General features: G+C 39.3%; 1 protein-coding gene across 2 annotated transcripts in view; it reads right to left on the minus strand.

Moving 5' to 3' along the window:
* The window catches only part of CDC42SE2 (CDC42 small effector 2), a 118,140-nt gene that overhangs the window by 61,341 nt on the left and 31,566 nt on the right, over positions 1 to 25,233 (minus strand). The gene's annotated exons all lie outside the window — the stretch shown is intronic.

Consider the following 25,233-nt stretch of genomic DNA (forward strand, 5'->3'; position numbering starts at 1 on the left):
AGAGTCAGACACGACTGAGCACATCCATATTACCTTACTCTTACTAAAAAATTAATACAAGCGCAAAGATCGTTAAAGTATTGGTGAGCAATAAGAAGCTGTTTAAAATGGCAAGCATGACACACAGCGACCAACACTTCATGGGCTTCCCTGGTGGCACAGATGGTAAAGAATCTGCTTGCGACGCGGGAGACCTGGGTCAATCCCTGGACTGGGAGGACCCCCTGGAGAAGGGATGGCTACTCACTCCAGCATTCTTGCCTGGAGAATTCCATGGACAGAGAAGCCTGGTGGACTACAGCTATGGGGTCGCAAAAAGTAGGACACGACTGAGCAACCAGTACTTTCACTTTCACAGTCATGGCATAGGAAATGTTCTAATACAATTCTTTGGGCTTCCCAGGTGGTGCTCATGGTAAAGAACCTGCCTGCTAATGCAGGAGACATAAGAGATATGAGCTCGATTGAGGAGGAAATGGCAACTCACTCCAGTATTCTCGCCTGGAGAATCCCATGGACAGAGCAGACTGAAAGGGCTACAGTCCACGGGGTCACAAAGAGTTGGACACGACTAAAGCGACTTAGCACATACCTCTCTGTTCGTAGGCATCTCTAAGTTATCAAGGGGTTTATTCTGGTATTTATGAATAAGAGGACAACTGCTAATTCTTGTTATTGACTTTTAGATAATTTAACCTGATTTTCTGTTAAAATAGATTAGAATATGTCTTTTTTAAAATCACTGCCTACCCTCAAGCTCCCTTTTACTTATCAACACTGATAATTAATAGTTTTTGGTTGAATCAATAATCAATGTTTGCTACTACAACTGCCACTGCTGAAACAAGTCATCTATTAGAATTAGCTATTTTTTCTTAAATAATCATTGTTTTTTCTGTGGTTAATAACTCCTGAGAATTTGTGTTTGCTTGGTTTTTCTATGTACATATACCAGAACTGTTCAGTCACTAAGTCATGTCCAATGCTTTTGTGACCCTAGGGACTGTAGTCCACAAGGTCCCTCTCTCTCTGGGATTTTCCAGGCAAGAATAGTGGAGTGGTTGCCATTTCCTTCAGATGGTAAAGAATCTGCTTGCAATGCAGGAGATCCAGGTCTGATCCCTGAGTGGGGAAGATCCCCTGGAGACGGAATGGCTACCCACTCCGGTATTCTTACCTGGAAAATTCCATGGACAGAGGGACCTGGTAGACTATAGCTCAGCGGGTTCACAAAAGAGACACAACTGAGCAACTAACAGTTTCCACTTTCTCCCAGAGAAGATTCCTGACCCAAGGGTTGACCCCGCATCTCCTGCACTGGCAAGTGGATTCTTTACCACTGAGGCACCAGGGACTGCAAAACACTTTAATTAGCTCTCCACAAGACCTGTAATTTCCAAATGCCTGAACATGTGAGTAGATGCACGGAGTCAAACTTTCTTTCGATTTCGTCATGTGACTATCTAGCCTCTTGCTCCAGTCTTTACTGGCTGCTCTCCAGGCATACTTCCTTTGGTCCCCTTCCTAGGTTGATGGCCTCTTTCTGAGAATCACCTCTTCCTTTTTTTCATCCTCCTCAGCTTATTTTGTAGAGAATCACACATTCCAGTTCACTATCGCCCTAGTGAAGGGCAGCCTGGCATGCTGCAGTCCATGGTGTGGCAAAGAATCTGACATGACTTGGCGAGTGAACAACACATTCTAGTAGCTTCTTAAGAAAGGGTACAGGGAAGAAAAACGTTTTAAACGCTTGCATTTGACATCTAATTGACTGGTTAAACACAGAATATCAAGTTAAGGATCTTTTACTCAGGATTTTAAAGCCAATGTTTCACTATTAACTACTTTCAAGAGTAGCTGCTAATAAGTCTGGGGACATAATTTCTTTTCTTTTCTGGTGACATATTTCTCCCTTCTCTGGGAAGTTGAAATATTTTCTCTTTACTTTTGGAATTCTCAAGTTTTTCAGCGATGTAACTTGGTTTGGTCCTTTTCATTCATTGTGCTGGAAACTGGATGAGTTCTTTCAAACTGAAGAAAAATATTAGTAAGTATACTACATGGTTGTTGAGAGAATTACACGAAGTACTTATGCTTAGCATAGTAGTTAGCACTTTGTCGCTCAGTCGTGTCCGACTCTTTGCGACCCCATGGACTGTAGCCTACCAGGCTCCTCCCTCCATGGGATTCTCCAGGTAAGAGTACTAGAGTGGGTTGCCATTTCCTTCTCCGGGGGATCTTCCTAACCCAGGGATCGAACCCAGGTCTCCCGCATTGCAGGCAGACGCTTTAACCTCTGAGCCACCAGGGAAGCCCATGCTTAGCATAGGTAGGTGTAAATGATATTGATGATTATCAATATTTATCCACATTTACCAATTTTTAGATCACCATTTTTTCTTGCCTCCCTATTTTTCCTTTCAACTTCCTTCTTCTGCTTTAAGACTTTTTTTCAGTAGTGTGTGCATGCTAAGGCTCTTAAGATGTGTCCACTTCTTGAGACTCTACTGTAGCCCAGCAGGCTCCTCTGTCTATCAGGTTCTCCAAACAAGAATGCTGGAACAGGTTACCAGGCCCTTCTCCAGAGGATCTCCCACCCAGGGACTGAGCCCACACCTCTCGTCTCCTGCATTGGCAGGTCGGTTCTTTACCACTAACACCATCTGGGAAGGACATCTTTTAAAATATTTAGCTACTAGTGGTAAGCTTCTCAGTTGTCTCTCTAACATTGTGGATTTTCTTTTTCATTTTAATTTTGAAATAATTTATACAACTACTAAAACAGAACAGAAATATGCCATGTACCCTTCACTCAGTTGACACTGTTAACTCAAGGTCTGTATTTTGTCCTTAGTCTGGTGTGACAGTTTAGCTAAGTACAGAATTCTTGGCTGACAGTGTTTTTCCTTCAGTCCTTTACACATGTTATTCTGACCACTACTGTTGTTGATGAGAAGTCAACTGTCAATCTAATTTACCATCCTTTAAACATAAATTTACTTTTTCGCTACGAAGGCGCTTAAGATTGTCTGCATTTGACTCCAATTTCACTGACTCTCTAGCTTCAGATTCATTTCTATATGATTCTTTTACCTGTTTCTACTGCTATTTAACTTTTGCTATTAATATTTTCCCCCAGCTAGTGACTTTCATTTCAATAATCACAATTTTAATTTCCTTCAGTGTCTGTCTTTCATTCAGACAGTTTAGACTTACAGTGTTTTTCAGATTATTCTGTTAAAGCCTAGTGTTGCCTGGTTGAGGAACAACCCATGAAGTACCGTACGCACTTTCTAGTGCTTAGAAACCCATAAAGTGAAGTATAAAATTCAAGTTTACATTTTTTTAATTTAATTTCTCAGCTTGAGATTCTCACATCACATGTACACTCACATTCATATTACACACTGTTATCTACATGCAAGCTCAGAAAGAGTAATAATGTAGTGACTTATAATTTAGACTCAGATACTAGAGAGACTACATAGGAATCCTGCATTCCTCCATGCTTTGGATGAATGATCCTGGGCAGGTTACGTAACCTCTGTGTTATCTCAGTTCACAATTTTATAAAATGGAGTTTTTAACTATCTGCGTTAAAGATGTGTGTGAGGATTAAATGAATAACTTTAAACTGCTTAGAATAATGCCTCGTATACAGCAAATTTAAAAAAACAGCATAGGTTTTCATTGTTAGCATGATCAGATGATCAGATCACGCCAGTCAATTCTAAAGGAAATCAACCCTGAATATTCACTGGAAGGACGTTGCTGAAGCTGAAGCTCCAATACTATGGCCACCTGATGTCAAGAGTTGACTCACTGGAAAAGACCTGACACTGGGAAAGACTTAAGGCAAAAGGAGAAGGGGGAAGGAGAGAATGAAATGGTTAGATAGCATCCCTGACTCAACGGCTATGAATCTGAGCAAACTCCAGGAGATAGTGAAGAGCAGAGGAGCCTGGAGTGCTACGGTCCATGGGGGTCACAAAGAATCCCATGGCTTAGCAACTGAACAAAAAACAAATGATCATCATTGTCATCACAACTGCATCATTCTTTCTTCCCCTTCCCCCAGTGAGAGTGAAAGTCGCTCAGTTGTGTCCGACTCTTTGCGACCCCATGGATAGTCCATGGGATTTTCCAAGCCAGAATACTGGAGTGGGTAGCCGTTCCCTTCTCCAGGGGATCTTCCCAACCCAGGGATCAAACCCAGGTCTCCTGCATTGCAGGCAGATTCTTTACCAGCTGAGCCACAAGGGAAGCCCAAGAACACTGGAGTGGGTAGCCATTCCCTTCTCCAGCAGATCTTCCCGACCCAGGAATCAAACCAGCGTCTCCTGCACTGCAGGCAGATTCTTTACCAGCTGAGCTACCAGGGAGGCCCAGAGAACTGAGCAGAGACGAGTTTCCTTGATGCTTATCTAGGCAAGCAGACAAAGATTTTCTAGTTCATCTATCTTTCTGAGACAAAGCAGCATGCATACAGAACTACACGAGTATGTTTATTACAATTTTATATTTAAGAGGGCAAGTATTAAGGTAAATAAAGCAAAAGCAGTACTAAGGTAGTAGAGCTCACAGTAAATCTAACCATAGAGGGTTTTCAGTTGACAGCTGAATAAGGAATTCTACCTTATTCTACCTGTCACTTACTAATTACAGAAAAAATACACTCATAACAAATAATATTTAGTAAGGTTTTTCACTTAGTGTAGAAGGCTATGTGTATCAGAAGATTAAACTTGTTGAGGGGAATGCATACAATACCTACTTCCTACCTGAACTGGCTGCCTTGTCTGTTTTGCAAGAGGAGGAGGGCAGTTAATTAAAGGCTTGAAGAATGAGGAGTACGTCATCCAAGCTTCCTGGTCCAGCATGGAGTACCACCCCATCCATCCCTTGGGAATGTGAAAGCTGATTAGGCACAAAGTACAATCATTTATCTGGGTGTGGAACAAGGTAAGGTTCAGACCAGGCTCTGATACGGTGTTTCAGATTCATCCCCAGAGCGCATCAAAGCTCACTGTGATCTCCATTTGACTGCTACTTGCCTTGAGACTACTGCCTTGGGACTTTTTGTTAACCTGCTATTTTTCCTGGAGGAGGTGGGATGATATATTTTCAGCAACCAGTGATATTTTCTGGCTGAGAAAAAAAGTTTACATGATTTGTTATAATAACAGAACTATGTCAAGCTAAAGAGTACACTTAGTTGTTCAAATTTCTTCGCTCCAACACTGCCACAAAAATTAACTTCAAACTGTATTATCAAAGTGCCTATAATACCCTACAAGAGATGACTAAGGTTATTAGGTTATCAAGTTTCTTCTCAAGCCAAACGTCTAGCACAAACAAAAAAAGCCACATAGAATACATTTTACTTATACAGTTCACACAGATGAACAATGACAATACCCAAGACAAACATATGTCCTTTGCTAAAGACTAGTCACACTACCAATTTACATACAGCGTTGGCGCTCTCAAACTTACCATAAATTATCATTTTTTCCCACAGTTGCTTAGGTCTCCACAAGCTTATCCTTAAGACTAAACAGGTTTTCCTATTCTTAGTGTGGAAGAAAGGAAATCAATGCAGAAAAAATAAGCCCTTAGTAGAGTCACATGGGACTGAAGTGACAAGTGGGGAAAATTCCAAAAGATTTCAACAAATACACTGCCATTAACTTCACTACAAATAAAACCTATCAAAATAAGTCAAACTCTGATTACAAATACAAACCACTGGAACCCTCAAACAAAATCAATAATGGTAAATGGACTATTGCTTCAAGTACTAAGATAAAATTTACAGTTTAAAAGAGCCAAATGACTTTAAAAAAAGAACAAGAAAGTATCCACACATACATACAGAACTGAATCTACAGGTTAAAAAAAAAATCTAGAAAATACCACACCAAAACCCCTTGGGAATTTTCCAGAGAAAATGTGAATCAATGCTTTCAATTACAAACAGGCACCTGGTATTCTGACCTGTGTTCTAAGATGCACTCAGAAGAAATAGGACGCCTTTAGTCAGAATGAGTTTGTGTTTCTCCAAAAGAAGAATCACTAAGCTCTTCAGGGGAAAACTTGCTGTTATTTTAGCTTTTAAAAGTTTTCTTATCAAAACCATAAGTCAAGTTATATAATTATTTTTAAAAAACAGGGTAAAATAACATTCTAAGAAGTTAAAATAAGGGATTTTCATATTTTAAATGATCCTCAGAATACCTTGAAAAAAATTATTAAACCAATCTGCTATTCTCCTTGGTAAGCCCACACACAATTTCAAGAATAAGGTGTACTTTTAACTTTAAAAAAAAAAAAAAAATGGAATTTACATAAACCAACACTGAGTATCCAGACTACATAAAAGAGACTTGAAAGGCCTATGAAAGCATTCACAGACTTGACTACGGACGAGATAGTGCTGTGACGTTAAACAAAAAGTTGAAAATATATCTATGTGGGGTTCCAGCTGGTGGTTTAAAAGTCTTTTTGGTTGCTTAAAGAAAACAATGTAAGGTAAAAATACTTCTCTATCACCTTTTTATCTTCCAGGTCCAGAATGAAATTTAATATAGTTCTATAAAAAGTGTTAACAGTTTACATGTAAACATAAATATAGGAATGATGTTTTAAAACAGGTCATCTTAAAGAATGCTAATCTCAAATGTAATAGTGAAGGTAGTTCAACTTGGGGGCAACACAAAGAATACCTTGCCACAAAGAAAATTTATAATACTTGTGTGTATTATCTATTGAAAAAAGGGTCTTCCATTGCTATATTAAACTGTAAGTGCAGTGTAACCATAAGGAAATTAAAAAGCACATGTACATGTAGCTTCTTTTTTTGGTATTTCTTTCTTCAAAGTAAAGCAGGTAATCAATAACTTTGTGGTAACACCTGTTAACTGAGTAACAGAAATAAACTTCAGCATGCATTCTGAATGCAGGATTTCACCATACACGGATACATATATTAATGATATAATACAGTTGACCCTTAAACAATGCAAAGAGTTAGGGGGTTGAGACCCTTCCCATAGTAGAAAATCCGAGTATAACTTTAGACTCAGTGCTTCATACACAATTCCACATCCACAGATTCAGTCAACCATGGATCATGTAGGACATATTTACTGGGGAAAAAATCCCCATATAAGTGGACCCAAGCAGTTCAAATCCATGTTCAAGGGTCAACTGACCACATGCCTGTATCTGACAGATACTATTGAGCAACTGCTACGTACTAGGCCCTCTGAACACGGTAATGATCAAAAGGGAGTAGTCAGAACAGAACTAAAAGTTTTAAAAATTTTATTACTCACTAACCAGGCTGAACATAAATACGCAGTAAGCACCAAACTGCAGGGTCGCCTTCTACTTCTAATCCACTTTTAGGTTTCATTCGGTTAAGTCCCAGGACTCTGACAAGGAGAGCTAGGCATTCAAGTAGTTCACAGTTGGGGCATATTCACTAAAGTACGGACGTAGAATTCTTGGTATTCCCATCTGTTTCAGCCCCTGATGCAGTCAGATAAGATAAAAATCACATGGATAACTGTAGGGTTGCTCAAGGTTCAAAGAGAAGACAAAGCTCTATTTAAGGGGAAAAGTAAATCTCCAGAATGCCTGCATATGTGGCAATGAAAGAGAACTGAACACAACTGAACACACAAGGAATTCACCAAAAAGTTACTGTTTTTGTGCCATATAATATTGCACACTGGGTTTTCAATCATTCTTTTTTGTAGAGAAAAACACAGTGAGAAAAAAATGCTATTTTTTTCTACAACTATGTAAGTCTCCACAACTTCATTTTCCAACAGGAAAATTTCTCCTGCCTCACACAATCCTGAGGCTCTTTAATGAATACCCATCATCACGCTGGACTGGCCATTCTGATCCAAAATTTGGATTGCCTTTGAAATAATAGCCATCAGAATTCACAACTATTACACCATACTTCTAGTGGGGATATGTAAAAAGAAAACTATTGAGTTGGGACCACATATTCCTTACAGACTTGAGGAACTAAAGGCCTTCAACCTGGCTGCCATTTCAACCATCAAAGGTCATGTGCTACCGACAAGAAGCCTGAGAGGAATCAGACCACAAGACAGCCACGTGCTGTGTTTCACACAAGGTACTGAATGAGCATTACAGAAACCATGGTAGTTCCTTAGCACAAGTGTGATTACTTGCCGAAGTATAACACAGGTAACTAAATAATAAATGTTTTAAATGTTCAAACCTTTTGAATCACCTTATAAAACAACTCTCAACAGTAATGGCGGGAGTTTTCTAATTCCGTTTAAAACAATATCTTCATTTTTATATTCAAAGGAAAGCACGTAATAATAGAAACTTTCGTAATGATGGTATGATGATGAAAATGATTTCAGAAACAGGAAATATCACCCAACAACATGGACCAGACAAGCAACAAGCATATCCTGAACAGCACAGGGAAATATAGCTTTATTTTGTAGTGACTTTAAATTGAGTTCAAGTTATAAAAACACTACTTTTTCTTGGATTCACTATTTTGTACACCTGACACTAATGTGATATTGTTCATCGAGATCCCTGGTAGCCTAGTGGTTACGATTCTGGGCTCTCACTGCCATGCCCAGGTTTAATCCCTAATGGGAACTGAAATCCCACAAGGAGTGTGGCACGGCCAAAAAAAATGTTAACCAACTATACTTCAATCTTTTTTAAAAAATGAAAAAAATATGGACTATTTCTGGTCCATAAACTTAAATCATAGCAGGTCATACATGAGAAATTCAATATTCTTGGATTTTTCCAGTCTGTTTTTGTTTTATATAAGAAAAATCACTGATAGAAAATTATAAAGAAAGGTTCAACTAAATTGTAAACCCCTAATAAAGAAAAAAAAAGAGCACTAGTCAGATATTACACTGTGTACTTCAATAAACACTATCTAATTTCCATAATCTTAAGAGGTTAAGTATCATCCTTACTTTGGAAATAAAGAAACCACAGCTCAGATATGTTAAGTGACTTAATGGCAGACCACTTTCTCTTACTTTTTTAAGGTACAGTTCAATGCTGTATTAAATAACATTTATGACATACAGATTCTTGTAAACTCCATCAAGCCAGACTCCAAACTATTATCTCTTATAGCACTTAACATGGTAATGTTCCCCAATATTTGCAAAAAAAACCAAACAACAATGAATTAAAGCTAGGTTCTACCACTTATTAGTTGAGTAGCATTAGTCTATAACCTCTCTGCGTTAAAAGTTTTCTCTCATAAGGATTATACCAACACTCAAGATTACTGTGAGACAGGGTTGGTTTCTTTGCTGACAGAGGTCCACAGTGTCAAAGCTATGGTTTTTGCAGTAGTTATGTATGGATGTGAGAGTTGGACCATAAAGAAGGGTGAGCACCAAATCACTGATGCTTCTGAACTGTGGTGCTGGAGAAGGCTCTTGAGAGTCCCGTGGGCAGCAAGGAGATCAAACCAGTCAATCCTAAAGGAAATCAATCCTGAATATTCACTGGAAGGACTGATGCTGAAGCTGGAACTTCAATACTCTGACCACCTGATACGAAGAACTGACTCATTAGAAAAGACCCTGATGCTGGGAAAGACCGAAGGCAGGAGGAGAAGGGGACGACAGAGAATGGGATGGTTGTATGACATCATCAACTCAATGGACATGAGTCTGAGCAAGCTCCAGGAGATGGTGAAGGACAGGGAAGCCTGGTGTGCTGCAGCCATAGGGCACAAAGAGTTAGGACACGACTGGGCAACTGAACAACAGCAAAGGGTTAGTTTCTCTACCTCCATGCTAGTTTTTGGGGCCAGATAATTCTTTTTTTTGGTGGGGGTGGGTACTGTCTTGTGCACTGAAAGGCACTTGCGTCTCTAGCCCATATCTGACTTCCCGGGTGGCTCAGACGGTAAAGCGTCTGTCTACAATGCGGGAGACCCGGGTTCGATCCCTGGGGGAAGATCCCCTGGAGAAGGAAATGGCAACCCACACCAGGACTATTGCCTGGAAAATCCCATGGACAGAGGAGCCTGGTAGGCTACAGTCCATAGGGTCGCAAAGAGTCGGACACGACTGAGTGACTTCACTTTCTTTCACTTTCACTAGCCCTTATCTGGCAAAAAGCCGGTAGCATCCCTCTCTACCAGTTGTGACAACCAAAATTGTCTCCAGTCAAAATGATGGAGAATGGAGTATTCAAGAACCACTGCTGTAGGTAAAAGAATTATAAAAATGAACTGGAAAAGTATGTGATTTTCTCTACTCTAGAGAATCCCCTTGAGATGGGAGAAGGGCAAAATTTCCTGAGCCAAGCCACCAATGATAATACTCCTAAAAACAACAATCAGCAACACAAAATTCGAATAACTTTATGTGGTCTAGTAAAGATGGCTGCATGTCTCCAAATGAGAGAGAAAGAAATTCCCTACCTTAAATTCAAACAACCTAGGTGACTTCTTTCACCAAAAGAATGAAGCTGAAGTCATGATCTCGAACTGATGAGGTCACAAAAAGCCTGGTACCTTGTGCTCAGAAGTCCAACAACACTGAGACTGCCATGCTGGGAAGGCCACAAGTGTAGGCACAGAGGTTAGGAGTCCCAGCTGAGCCTGGACTGCCAGCCTCCTTAGCCAGAGCAACAGGTGGATGAGTCTCCAGTCCAGACCACGTGCTAGCTAAGACTATCCAATGACCTTCGTTGATGCCTCATATAAGAGAAGACTTGCCAAGACCTGCTCAAATTCCTGATCCTCTAAATTTAATAAAATAGCTGTCATTTCAAACCACTAAGGTTTCAGATAAATTGTTTTCACATAATTTGTTCTATTTTTCATGCATATACTTGTCTTCTTTTTCCCCCCAAGAGACATTTGCCTCCCCAACTTTACTTATTGATTTATGGCTGCGCAGGGCTTCACCATGGTGCGCGGGCTTTTCCCAGCCGTGCGAGTGTTCTCCAGCTGCAGTGTACAAGCTTCTCATTGCGGTGCCTTCTCTTGTGCAGAGCTCGGCCTCTAGGGGCATTGGCTTCAGCAGTTGTGGCGTGCGGGCTTGCCTGCCCCACAGCATGTGGGATCTTCCTGGACCAGGGATTGAACCCGTGTCCCCTGCAATGGCAGGCAGACTCGCCATCACTGGAGTACTAGTGAAATTCTACCTTTCCATTAAAGATTTTCACATGTTTTAAAGAAAATCTTAAAAATTTATCGTTATTAACTCAGATGAGGTCACCCAATTTCTATCAAGAGGACAAACAATCAAGTGCTACTGGTCTCATCCCCCAAAATAAAGCCCTGAGGGAAGAAAACAAGCAGTCAGTCTGGATTCCAGGACCAGCATAACAAAGAGCACAAAAACTGATGGGGATAAATTCCACTGATTGTGTTGAGTCCTCTAGTCAGGAGCAAAGGGCGGCAGGAGTCAAAAGGCAAGATTTTTCGTTTTTGTTTTTTTTTAGTTCTTAAAAAACTAAAAAGCTCTTTTCAGTCTGCCTGTATCCTTCCCTTGATTGCCCCTTACCAGAAATTAGCAGAACAGCTCATATCTTTGTCAGCAGGGTGAAATCAGGACAGCATGAAAAAATCATGACAGGGTGCAAAAGGCCTATGAGGGGAAAGTTCACGAAAACTGGTACAAATGGACTACCCTGAAGCCATTTACTCTTCTCAGTCCTTCTCTCAGAAAACACTAGAGAACTGGCGGTGAATCAGGATACAAGGAAACCACCTCTTAAAATTTCTAAGAGTTTAAAAAACAAACCCCGATCAGAAGCAGCCTAACGCAGTAGCAGCCAACAGAAAAGCAACAGCAATTCAATGCCAGGTGGCTATTTGACCCGAGATCAAGCCCTTCTTCTCTTAAACTCACTCAGACCAATACGAATGAAGGTCTGGCTGTTGGCCATTCCCTAATCCATATTATTAGACTAAGTGGATAATATTCCTTCCCAAAGAATTATTAGCTTACTAGCTAAAGTAAGTATTTGGAGCAAGCCATAAAACAGTTATAAAAGACATATAATACACCAAACAACCCAACCACTAATGCAGAATTAGTGGATTAGATGCTCCAGAAATGAAGAGACCGAGGGGGGCTATGAGCAGTATGAACTCAGAAGAATCTAGGGAAAAGAATCAAGTGGAGGGACCTCCCTAATGGTCCAGTGGCTAAGACTCCACATGTCCGACACAGGGGACCCGGCTTTGATCCCTGGTTGAGAAGGTAGATCCCAAGAGCCACAGCAAAGATAGAAGATCCTGAGCGCCGTAACTAGGAACTGGAGTACCCAAATTAAATAATATTTTTTTAAAAGATAATCTTAGAAAAAAGAAGAATCAAGGGGAAGTACTGAGTATGAAAAGAAGACATCAAGATAATAGGAGTTTCAGAAGGAAGGGAAAAAACAAAATGTTTCAAAAAAACAACAAACATATTAGGAAACAATGAGAATAAATTTCCCAGAATTAAAGACAGAAGTGAAGATTTAAGTGTGTCAAGAGCCAAACAGGTAAGAAAAATGCTCATTCCTAGAAATACTGAGCTTGAAAGTGCAAATGTTTAGTTGCTCAGTTGTGCCTGATGCTGAGACCCCATGGACCGTAGCCCACCAGGCTCCTCTGTCCATGGGATTTCCCAGACAAGAACACTGGAATGGGTTGTCATGACCTTCTCCAGGGGTTCTTCCCAACCCAAGGATTGAACCCAGATCTCATGCACTGCAGGAGGATTTTTAACCATCTGAGCCATCAGGAATATTAAGAATACTGTGTGAGTTGACAGTACTTTGAAAAGTTTACATGTAATGCAGAAATATCACTTTTGGAAATCCGGAAGTAATCCCAAGTAATTCAGGGAAAAAAAAAAACAACCCTATATGCCAAAAAAATGTTTCATTGCAATACTTACTACGGTAAGAGGGAAACTCCCAGATACAACCTAAATACCTAACAACCAGGCAATAATTCATGGTTTAAGGATGTACTTATAGCCATCATCATAGTGTTGAAAAGAGGGTATGTCTAACAAATTTTACTATTTGAGTGGGATCTAAAAAATCCAAACAACATGAGAAGTTTACATTAAAACTACTATGAGTATTTAATTTTCTAATTATTAAAACTTAAAAGTTTGCTTTTAAAAATCTGGTAAGCTTGGTAGCTTGTGTTTTGATAATGTCTAGACTTCATCAAGAAACAGCCAATAACAATCGTATTTCAGATAGAATTTACAGAAACATTAGCTTCTGAAAGTATTTATGGTATCTTTATACTAAAGGAGAATATAATATAGCTACTTTTTATTGCACAGGAGTAGCTTATGGCAGCTTTTGGACTTTATAACTAATAAAATACTGTATGGAAAATTTCAACATCTACTCTGCCAAAGAAAGTACTTGGTCTTATTTCTACTAAGTGCTTTATAGTTTTATCATTTTCATTAGCTCGGCTCCACACGAGACTACTGCCTGCCTTCGATTTCTGGAAGGCTGCCCCAATTCTTCTCTCCCAGGCCTTGTTGCCAGGGTTGCAGCTGCACAACCAGTTCTTATTAAAATGTAAGTCTTTGAAATGCAGGTCTATGGAAAGGGACATAAAGGATTTCATTATCTTTTCTCAAAACTCACAGCGAGGATTACATCCCCACCCTTTCCAAGCCATTCCACTACTTAGCAGCCTTCTCCATCAACTCACACATCAAATATAACAAATGCAGCAGCTGTTTTAAATAACTCAAATAACTCATAAAGGAGTAGAACTGCATAATAAAGAACTTAATGTCTAGCAAAAAATACTTTTAAATGACTTCAAATACATACGATGTATGTATAATAATTATTTCAAAGTGACTTCCAGTGAGTATGATGCAATTATATAGCTGGATACTCACACAATGTGAGTAACAACACTTCTAAACACTACTACTAAATAATTCTAAAGAACAAACATTTGCAAGACAATACACACTTATGTGATGATAATTTCAGAAACTTCAAGTTAAGAAAAAAACTGCAAGTAATTTACTCAAATTGTAAAATACCTTATTAGCTCTTAATTTTGTTGTAGAACTACTCATGCCTCTAAAATTTTTTCGTAAAAGAAGAAAAAACCTGAAGAACAATTTACACTATTTTTCCTTTTCTTACTAGAGTAGAATCTCATGTACTTTCGTGCTCCGGATAAAAGATCCCCTGCTTAAACACTGCTTAACTGTACTTTTAAACGACAATTTATGACTAAATTCATCTTACGAGAAAAGTTAACACAAGATTGTCAAGATCATGAAGGAAAAACTATTTTCAATGGAAACTATTAAGAGTGGTTAGTCAGTCTGTTGCAGAGTAAAATTGAGGTTTCTTTTAAAATTAAAACGTAACATTTTTAATGCTGATACACCACTGGGATTCTTGTAACATGCAGAACCTTCAAATTTTAACTATATTAGAGAAAAGAAGTAAAGTTAGCAAAATTCATTGGGGTTAATATAGCTAGTCTGTTCCCTGCGTATTTCATTCCTGGTTAAATAGAAAAAAAAAATAGGGGAAGCAGAGAGAGGGAGGCAGAGACCTTTGAGGATTTCATCATACAACACAGACCTGAAGTTACAGCAACAAATCACACTGGAGGGAAAAAAAAAAAAAAAAGAGTTCTAAAAAGTGACCACTCGTTGCATTTTTGATGACTGAACTGAAATTAAATAAATGTACCAGAAGAAGTACATTATATAACGACTTTAAACTTGTTAAAAATGCTGCCTGAGATCAATTCATGTCCATTTTCATGGCTACTATCAAAAAAATTAAACAGACAACAACAGTGTTGATGAGGATGTGAAAAATCTGGAAGGAACCCTTGTGCACTGTTAGTAAAATGGCAAAGCAGTGCAGCTCCTATGGTAAACAATAAGGTGGTTCCTCAAAAATGTAGAAATAATTCTGTTGTATGGTGCAGCACTCCCACGTCCGGCCACGTATTCAGAAGAACCGAGGGCAGGGTCTGGAAGAGTACTGTGCACCCATGTTGTTACCAGCACTATTCACCTAAGACAAGAGGCTGCCTCAAGGCAAATGTCTTTGAGCCAATGAACAGATAAACGAAATTCGACATACACGAAGTATTATCGTGATATATACAAACATACAGAGGAGTCTTAAAAAGGAGGAAATCCTATCACATGGATGGATGAAGCTTGAGGATATTATGCTAGGTGAAATAAACCAGCCATAAAAAGACAGATGCCATCTGATTCCACTTACACGAGGTGTAAAATACTCAGAGTTGTTTTGTTTTCTTTTCTTTTCGGCCACACTGCGTGCATGGCTTGTAGGATCCTAGCGCTCTGACCAGGGACTGAACCCAGGCCCAAGCTAAAATGGTCAAATTCACAGAAAATGGGTCAGAATGGTAGTTACCATGGGCTGGCAATAGGAGGAAAAAGGGAGTTGTTTAATGGGTATAGAGTTTCAGCTTTGCAAGATGAAACAGTTACGGAGATCTGTTTCTCAACAATGTGACTATACTTGGCACTACTGAACTATACACTTAAAACTAAGATGGTAAATTCTATGTTACATGTCTTTTACCACAATAAAAAGCATTTTTAAAGTAATTGGAGGTCTCACCCTTACAGACTTTCATGAGTTAGTAAACATGAAAAATGGAATGAACTTTTTTTTAAACTAAGTACTGCATATTAATCTGGGTTTTTGCTTGTTTTGGTCAGGTATGTAGGTAATATACCATCATGGTGTAAAACTCAAAGGAAACAAAAGTAAATCATGAAAACTAAATTTTCTTCTCATCTCTATCCCTAGCCACAAAAATTATCTCCCCAAGACACAGCTGCCAATATTAGCTTCTGGTATAAATAGCCTTTCACAGAAATTCTAATCATACCCAAGAATATAAATATATATTTTTTCCTTTAAAACATATTTTCATGGGCCCAAATACATTATTTGTCACCCTGCTTTTTGATTCAACGCTTTATCTTGAAAATCAGGCAGTTTCAGAAACTTTAAAAAATATTGCCTCTCTCACTTCTGAAAGGCTGTATTTTATCTTACAGGTGTAACCCACTGTCAAAAGGTGAGAAGTTGTGTTGTTTCTAATTTTTTTTACGACTGCAATCATGCTGCAAGAAATTATCTTGTAAATTCACAAATGTGGGATATGAGACAGTGGGATTTATCTCTAGAATAAATTCAAGGAGTGAAACTGATGAATCAAAGGGTCTGTTTATATATTTTAATTTAGGGGAGGCATTTTAAGTTTTGACAGATATTTTCCAAATCTTCTTCTAAGAAAATGTACATACGTACACTCCCACTAACATGGCATCAGAGGGACTTGCCTGGTGGTCCAGTGGTTAAAAATCCGCCTTCCAGTGCAAGGACTTGGGTTCAGTCCCTGGAACTAACAGGCCCACATGCCACAGACTCGATGCAGCCAAAAATTAACAAATACATTAAAAAACAAAAAAAAGCAACACATTAGAACATCTGTATTACCAATCCTAAAAGGCTCCCGACTCCAGCATTTTAAAGGGAAAAAAACTTCTTCCCTGAAGTGGAGAACGAAAAAAACACACCAGTATATCAGGTAAATATACTGAGTTCCATAAAATTAAAATCTACAATTCTGAGTAAGACTACAAGGGTTGCTCTGCAGCCTAAGAAAAGCACTCATCCTAACAACCACCAGCTAAGTCTTGGCTAGGCCTCTGCTAGTCTCAAATTTCTTTCCCCAGAAATCTACTCTTATTCTATAGTTTTTGACCCAAACAGTTTTATTTACATCAGCATCATAGTTATGATTTTTAATCAAACTGATTTAACTGGCCTAAGACAGTAACTGTTTACATTTGGGTGGATAAATCTCTAACTCTGGGAAAGTATAGAAATCAATCAGTATTAATAGTCACGTGCTATTAAATGTATCCGTAGTAACATTTTTATTATCGTACTTTATGCTCTATCTACTAAGATATTTGAAAGACAACAAAATTTGATATGCTAAATTTCCAAGTTTAATTTATTAAAACTTTTCAGAATTATAAATTTTAAAAAGATGTGTTTGCTCTACTGATAAATCTGCCTTGTTAACTGCTTGAAGTACCTGAGGGAATCAGAGAAAAGTTAAGTCTGAAGGGTCTAAAGATGTTAAATAATTAGGTATGAAAGCGCTGCAATATTTAGTCTTTCTTATTGGGCATTAAAACTCAATGACAATATACAGCACTGAACTTTTCATTGAGTTTTACAGATCAACTTTTTATTTTTTAAGGTAACCATCTTTAAAGAGAACTACAGAAATAGAGAACCATGGGAATATGATCTTGGACAGGAAATGCCTATCTCTACCTTAAGATTAACACATTTCATTTAGTATCATTCCCTACAAGCATTTTTTAGCAAACGTGCACTAAAAGCATTCACGAATATTAACAAATAGTAGTAATAAATGAAAATAGGTATCCTGCATGACTACTCTTCAAAGAAGAAATGGATGTCTTCCATCCATAAAGCACAGAAGACTGTATTTTCTCATGCTGCCAGAAAATACTCCTTAATCAAAACCAAAGGAGGGCTGCTTTTTTGATTTCCTCATGGAAATCACGGCCTTTACAGTAATGACATAGAGCAATAGCTACAATAAAACCCAGGTGCTGTCAGTTCAGTTGCTCAGTAGTGTCTGACTCTCTGCAACACCATGAACAGCAGCACGCCAGGCCTCCCTGTCTATCACCAACTCCCGGAGTCCACCGAAACCCATGTCCATTGTGTCGGTGATGCCATCCAACCGTCTCATGCTCTGTCGTTCCTGTCTCCTCCTGCCCTCAATCTTCCCCAGCACTGGCGTCTTTTCAAATGAGCCAGCTCTCCGCATCAGGTGGCCAAAGTATTGGAGTTTCAGCTTCTACTAAGTCCCTCCAATGAACACCCAGGACTGATCTCCTTTAGGATGGACTGGTTGGATCTCCTTTCAGTCCAAAGGTCTCAAGAGTCTTCTCAACACCACAATTAAAAGCATCAATTCTTTGGCGCTCACCTTTCTTTATAGTTCAATTCTCACATCCATATGTGACTTACTGGAAAAACCACAGCCTTGGCTAGATGGACCTTTGTTCACAAAGTAATGTCTCTCTGCTTTTTAATGTGCTATCTAGGTTGGTCATAACTTTCCTTCCAAGGAGTAAATGTCTTTTAATATCATAGCTGCAATCACCATCTGCAGTGATTTTGGAGCTCAGAAAAATACAGTCAGCCACTGTTTCCCCATCTATTTCCCATGAAGTGATGGGACCGGATGCCATGATCTTCGTTTTCTGAATGTTGAGCTTTAAGCCGACTTTTTCACTCTTCTCTTTCACTTTCATCAAGAGGCTTTTTTAGTTCCCCTTCACTTTCTGCCATAAGGGTGGTGTCATCTGCATATCTGAAGTTACTGATATTTCTCCTGGCAATCTTGATTCCAGCTTGTGATTCCTCCAGTCCAGCATTTCTCATGATGTACTCTGCATATAAGTTAAATAAGCAGGGTGACAATATACAGCCTTGATGGACTCCTTTTCCTATTTGGAACCAGTCTGTTGTTCCATGTCCACTTCTCACTGTTGCTTCCTGACCTGCATACAGGTTTCTCAAGAGGCAGGTCAGGTGGTCTGGTATTCCCATCTCTTGAAGAATTTTCCACAGTTTATTGTGATCCACACAGTTAAGGGCTTTGGCATAGTCAATAAAGTAGAAACAGATGTTTTTCTGGAACTCTCTTGCTTTTTCCATGATCCAGTGGATGTTGGCGATTTGATCTCTGGTTCCTCTGCCTTTTCTAAAACCAGCTTGAACATCAGGAAGTTCATGGTTCACGTATTGCTGAAGCCTGGCTTGGAGAATTTGAGCATTACTTTACTAGCATATGAGATGAGTGCAATTGTGCGGTAGTTGAAGCATTCTTTGGCATTGCCTTTCTTTGGGACTGGAATGAAAACTGCCCTTTTCCAGTCCTGTGGCCACTGCTGAGTTTTCCAAATTTGCTGGCATATTGAGTGCAGCACTTTCACAGCATCATCTTTCAGGATTTGAAATAGCTCAACTGGAATTCCACACCTCCAATAGCTTTGTTCGTAGTGATGCTTTCTAAGGCCCACCTGCCTTCACATTCCAGGATGTCTGGCTCTAGGTGAGTGTGAGTGATCACACCTTCGTGATTATCTGGGTTGTGAGGATCTTTTTTGTACAGTTCTTCTGTGTATTCTTGCCACCTCTTCTTAATATCTTTTGCTTCTGTTAGGTCCATACCACTTCTGTCCTTTATTGAGCCCATCTTTGCATGAAATGTTCCCTTGGTATCTCTGATTTTCTTGAAGAGATCTCTAGTCTTTCCCATTCTGTTCTTTTCCTCTATTCCTTTGCACTGATCGCTAAGGAAGGCTTTCTTATCTCTCCTAGCTATTCTTCGGAACTCTGCATTCAAATGGGTGTATCTTTCCTTTTCTCCCTTGCTTTTAGCGTCTCTTCTTTTCACAGCTATTTGTAAGGCCTCCTCAGACAGCCACTTTGCGTCTTTTATATTTCTTTCCCATGGGGATGGTCTTGCTCCCTGTCTCCTGTACAGTGTCACAAACCTCCGTCCATAGTTCATCAGGCACTCTATCTATCAGATCTAGTCACTTAAATCTATTTCTCACTTCCACTGTATAATCACAAGGGATTTGATTTAGGTCATACCTGAATGGTCTAGTGGTTTACCCTACTTTCTTCATTTTAAGTCTGAATTTGGCAATAAGGGGTTCATGATCCAAGCCACAGTCAGCTCCCGGTCTTGTTTTTGCTGACTGTATAGAGCTTTTTCATCTTTGGCTGCAAAGGATATAATCAGTCTGATTTTGGTGTTGACCATCTGGTGATGCCCATGTGTAGAGTCTTCTCTTGTGGTAAGGCTTATTATATATCTGTATGTTAGTTGCTAAGTGGTCCAACATTAGGGCTACCAATTCTATTTACATAAGCATGGCATTGCGCCTCAGATGGCAGTTATTTCTGGGTGCTTATACCTGGACCATTAACCAAAAAACTAGAGATTTAATATCAATTGCCATTTCCCAAAACTAAAAAAAATTAATCAGACTTTCAATAATATTTTCCAGCCGTAAATAAGGATAGATATTTTGGCTCTCATTGCCAAAACTGAAGAGCTGCTGCTGCTGCTAAGTCGCTTCAGTCGTGTCCGACTCTGTGCGACCCCACAGACAGCAGCCCACCGGGCTCCCCCGTCCCTGGGATTCTCCAGGCAAGAACACTGGAGTGGGTTGCCATTTCTTTCTCCAGTGCGTGAAAGTGAAAAGTGAAAGTAAAGTCGCTCAGTTGTGTCCGACCCTCAGCGACCCCATGGACTGCAGCCTTCCAGGCTCCTCCGTCCATGGGATTTTCCAGGCAACCTTAGCTCCTTCTTGATTGATATTTGGAAGCTATAGGAGAAACTTGGAGCCATTCAGAGGCACTGTTTAAATGAATATACTATTCAACCTTCACAGCTTAATCATTTTCTATAATGTACACATTTCTTCATTCTTTCACATTTGGTGAGCAAATTATTCCTCGTGTGTGTGTGTGTGTGTGTGTGTGTGTGATTCCTAAAACCACCTGACAGTTTCAAGTAGGCTAGTACCCTATAGCAAGGTGCTATCACTCAGAATGAAAATTATAGGATGAGAAATCAGTCACATGAACAAAAAAATCAGAAAACCACAATTTAATATTAAACGTGTATTTTCTTGATTTTTTTCACTCGGTAAAATTAATATAACATTTCCCTATCACTAACGAAAACATGCTATCATGATGCCTCACTAATTAGATAATCACAAAAATTAACTTATTCAACATATATTTGTTGAGCTCCTATTATATGCTAGGCTCACATGTTTAAAAAACAATATGTAAATATAAGTCAGCAAATTATAAAGTATAATAAACATTTTTAATGCATACTAATAATTTACCAAAGATACGTTTAAAGACTACCAGAGATTAAAATGGAAACACAGGGTAAGTAGATAGAAATAACTGAACTTTTAATTTTGAGCAATTATGACATGGCAACAATCAACACTTTGAAATATGGCCCTTACAGAAGTTAAAACAGAATTTTAAAAAATTCTTAATAAAATGGAAGTAAATTGATCTCTTTAACATTTGATTTATAAAGAAAACCAAAAGGCTGGCTTCATGCTCAGTGGTGAACACTGCAGACGTTCCAATTAATGTAATGTTTTGTGAAACATCAGAGGCATTAAATTAATGAACAAGACAAGATGCTCATTGTAATCACAATGTTCTATGAGCTCCAGCCAATGCAGCTGGTAAGCAAACCACGTAAGATATAAAATCTGGAAAGGATAAAGCAAATTATGTTTCATTACAAATAAGGACTGCACTCCCAGAAAAGCTAAGTGTATCAGAAATTCTAAATGAATTTAATTAACAGATGAAATTTATCGAAAAGTAATAATCTTCCTAATGTTAGCAATACACAGATACATTTAAGCTGTAATAGCACACTAAAGAGACAGTAGAGCTGTGGTTAAGGACACAGACCTCAGAGTCAAGCAGGTATGAGTTGAAATCTCAACTCTTACTACTTCCTAGCTGAAGTCACCTAACGCCTTTAACTTTCTCAAGTGTAAAAATGAATATAATTAATCAAACAGTTAAGAAAATGCTGAAAAGTACACATTTAATGAAAGACATTATTATTTGTATTATCAATAATAGGAAGCTACGTGTCCCTTCCATAAATAAAAGAGGTATTACGTTAAACATACACGAACCTTTCTAAAATCTAAAAAAGTACAAAATTTCAAACTATAGCTGGCCCCAAGATTTGGAATAAAGGATTGTCCTGTACGCGTCTCATGTCTTCTTACAAAAAAACCCAATAACAAAACATATTACTTTTTTTAAAAGTCAACCAAAACCCTGGTTCTGCACAACTGTTTTACAGTTCCAAAGGAATCAAGGGTTCAGCAAGCGTCTCCCCCAAAGAGCTAAATCAGTATGGATGATGGCTACTCCTTCTCCTCTAGGACTAAACCGCAGTTAGGAACCTATTCACTAGGAGGGCTGTTCCGATACTGTCAGCCTCTTTCTGTCACATTAAGCTCCACCAGTAATGGTACAGATTACATATTTGTTTACCACCTTAACTCTTGTACTTAATACCTGAAAAAAATCAAAGAAAGGACTGCATTATCTGCCACCTTGCACACCTGTATCAGAGACTTGCCTAATTCACAATTCAAGTCTTAGCAAGTCCTTTGAGTTATCATTATATGGTATAGAATAGGTTATAATAAAGATGTATATGCTATGATGTGTATGTTCCAATATTTTGGCCACCTGATGTGAAGAACTGACTCACTGGAAAAGACCCTGATGCTGGGAAAGATCGAAGGCAGGAGAAGAAGGGGACAACAGAGGATGAGATGGTTGGATGGCATCACCGACTCCATGGACGTGAGTATGAGCAAGCTCCAGGAGTTGATGATGGTCAGAGAAGCCTGGCGCGTTGCAGTCAACGGGGTCACAAAGAGTCCAAACTGAACTGCACTGAACTGATGCCATAATGCTTTGGGACTTACTGGCGCATGTAACTGAATGAAGTCTAGGTATACCATCTGGAAAGGGAAATGGCAACCCACTCCAGTGCTCTTGCCTGGAAAATTCCATGGACTGAGGAGCCTGGTAGGCTACCGTCCATGGAGTCACAAAGAGTCAGACACGACTGAGCAACTTCACTTATACTATCTTTAGGGAAGAATTGCTTCAGCATCTCAACAAAGGTGATCAGGGTGTGTTTCTGCTCTATCTCTTCCTTCCCTGTTGGCTTCTTACTCAACTGACTTTCCTTTTATGGTTGGAAGATAGCTGCCGGGCTGAAATTCAGCAGGAAAAAAGGGACCTTGATCCCAGTATTTCTAGCAAATGTCTGAAGATCATTCTGATTGATTTAGATCATATGTCTGCCATGACTGCCAGAAGTTAAGACACGTTTTATTCCTACATGAAATAAAGTACTGTGGTGATCTGAACTTATTCTACTAAATAATGACATTACTGAATTAAAAATAATGGTTCAAGCACATTATTCAACTTTCCCTATCTTCTTAAAAAGTTATTACCCCCCATTTAATCACATAAGAACAATAAAAAAGTAAATTCTTCCCTGAATATAAATCATTTTGAAGGATTCAGAATGTATTGGGAGATTACAACAAAGGTTTATGATATTCCTTAACAAAGCTGAAATCAAAACTAGATTTTCAGGGAGAAAACAAGGTTCTTATTTCACTTTTTCAAGATTATAATAGCAGAATCTAAAGAAAACAACTACATGGATATCTTGAGTTAGAGGAGGGGGAAAGGAGGTTTTAATGAGTTTTAAAATAGAATCACCTTAGGGCTTCCCTGGGTCCAGTGGTTAAAACTCCACTTCCACTGCAGGAGACACGTTTGTTCCCTAGCTGGGGAACTGAGATCCTGCCTGCCACCAGAAGGAGCCAAAAAATTAAAAAATAAAATAAATAGATTTAAAATAGAATCAGTTAAATATTCCATCCTGTGACTCAAGGCTTCTCAAAGACACTAGATCATCATCAACCCTCCTTCCTCAATCCCTGTGCACAAAACCAGGTCCTAAAAACAGAACAGAGATGCACACATCACGAAGTCTTTTTGTCAATGTGCATTGCAAAGCCAAATGCAAATTATTCCTCATTTATGATGTTCTTACTATGTCTCATTCCTATACCTAGCACAGAAAACAGAAGGTAAACGATTCCATCTCTATTGACAGAGAAGATCGCAAAACTCTGGTGGCTCAGATGGTAAAGCTTCTGTCTACAATGCGGGAGACCTGGGTTCAATCCCTGGGTCGGGAAGATTCCCTGGAGAAGGAAATGGCAACCCACTGCAGTACTCTTGCCTAGAAAATCCCATGGACGGAGGAGCCTGGTGCAGGCTACTGTCCATGGGGTCGCAAAGAGTCGGACATGACTGAGCGACCTCACCTCTTCACCTCATGGGATTAAAAGCCAATTTTCAAACATATAAGAGAGGAGCTGATTTTCATGGCAAAGTTGAATAAAAACAAATAGCAAATTGAGTAGAACTAACCACTTGAAAATGTGTTACACACAAGTCATCTTAAATCATAAGCCAAACTTCACTAGAGAAAAGCAGTGTGGTTAAAGAAACGTGCATAAAAAGAACATAATGATTTAAATCTATGAACTGACTTTCCAAATTCTCTACTGTTCAAATAATTTAGTTCAGTTAAATGTACAATGATGACTTTTTTAAGAAGACATAAATGTGTCACACACATCAGGGACATAAACACACTCCTTGACATCACAGAGTGTGTAATGTGCTACAAAGGCAATACACACAAACATTACTAGACAGTTCAGAACATAATGACGTATAAATGCCAGTGTGTAAAAACAAAGAGGAGAATCAGTGAACTGGGATGATTTCCACAGCAAGTAACAGAAAATCTAAAAGCGCAACGGCTTAAACAATAAGACAGTTTCCTTTACCACAAAATAAAGGAGTCTACTGTGAAGAGTACTGAATGTGAAGGAATAGTGAACGTGGCCCAGTGCTGCTGCTAAGTCGCTTCAGTCGTGTCCGACTCTGTGCGACCCCATAGACGGCAGCCCACCAGGCTCCCCTGTCCCTGGGATTCTCCAGGCAAGAACACTCGAGTGGGTTGCCATTTCCTTCTCCAATGCAGGAAAGTGAAAAGTGAAAGTGAAGTCGCTCAGTCGTGTCCGACTTCGCGACCCCACGGACTGCAGCCTCCCAGGCTCCTCCGTCCATGGGATTTTCCAGGCAAGAGTACTGGAGTGGGGTGCCACTGCCTTCTCCGGTGGCCTGGTTCTACTTCTCTGTAATTCTCCTAACTCTGCCCTCCTTTAGGTAAGGGAATAACCCTTCAGGCTGGCAGCACAAGAGCTGCAACAGTTCCAGATGCCACATTCAAACAAAACAAACTCTGGAGGAGGGACCACTTCTTTTCCTCTTTCTCAAAAGCAAGAAAACCTTTCCCAATAGCTTCTCTCTGACTTTCCTTTTATTTCCAAAACTGGATCTCATGCCCAGTCCTTTGGAACAATCACTTCCAAAGGCACT

This window comes from Capricornis sumatraensis, chromosome 9 (genome assembly GCF_032405125.1).
Source record: "Capricornis sumatraensis isolate serow.1 chromosome 9, serow.2, whole genome shotgun sequence".
Taxonomy (NCBI): Eukaryota; Metazoa; Chordata; class Mammalia; order Artiodactyla; family Bovidae; genus Capricornis; species Capricornis sumatraensis.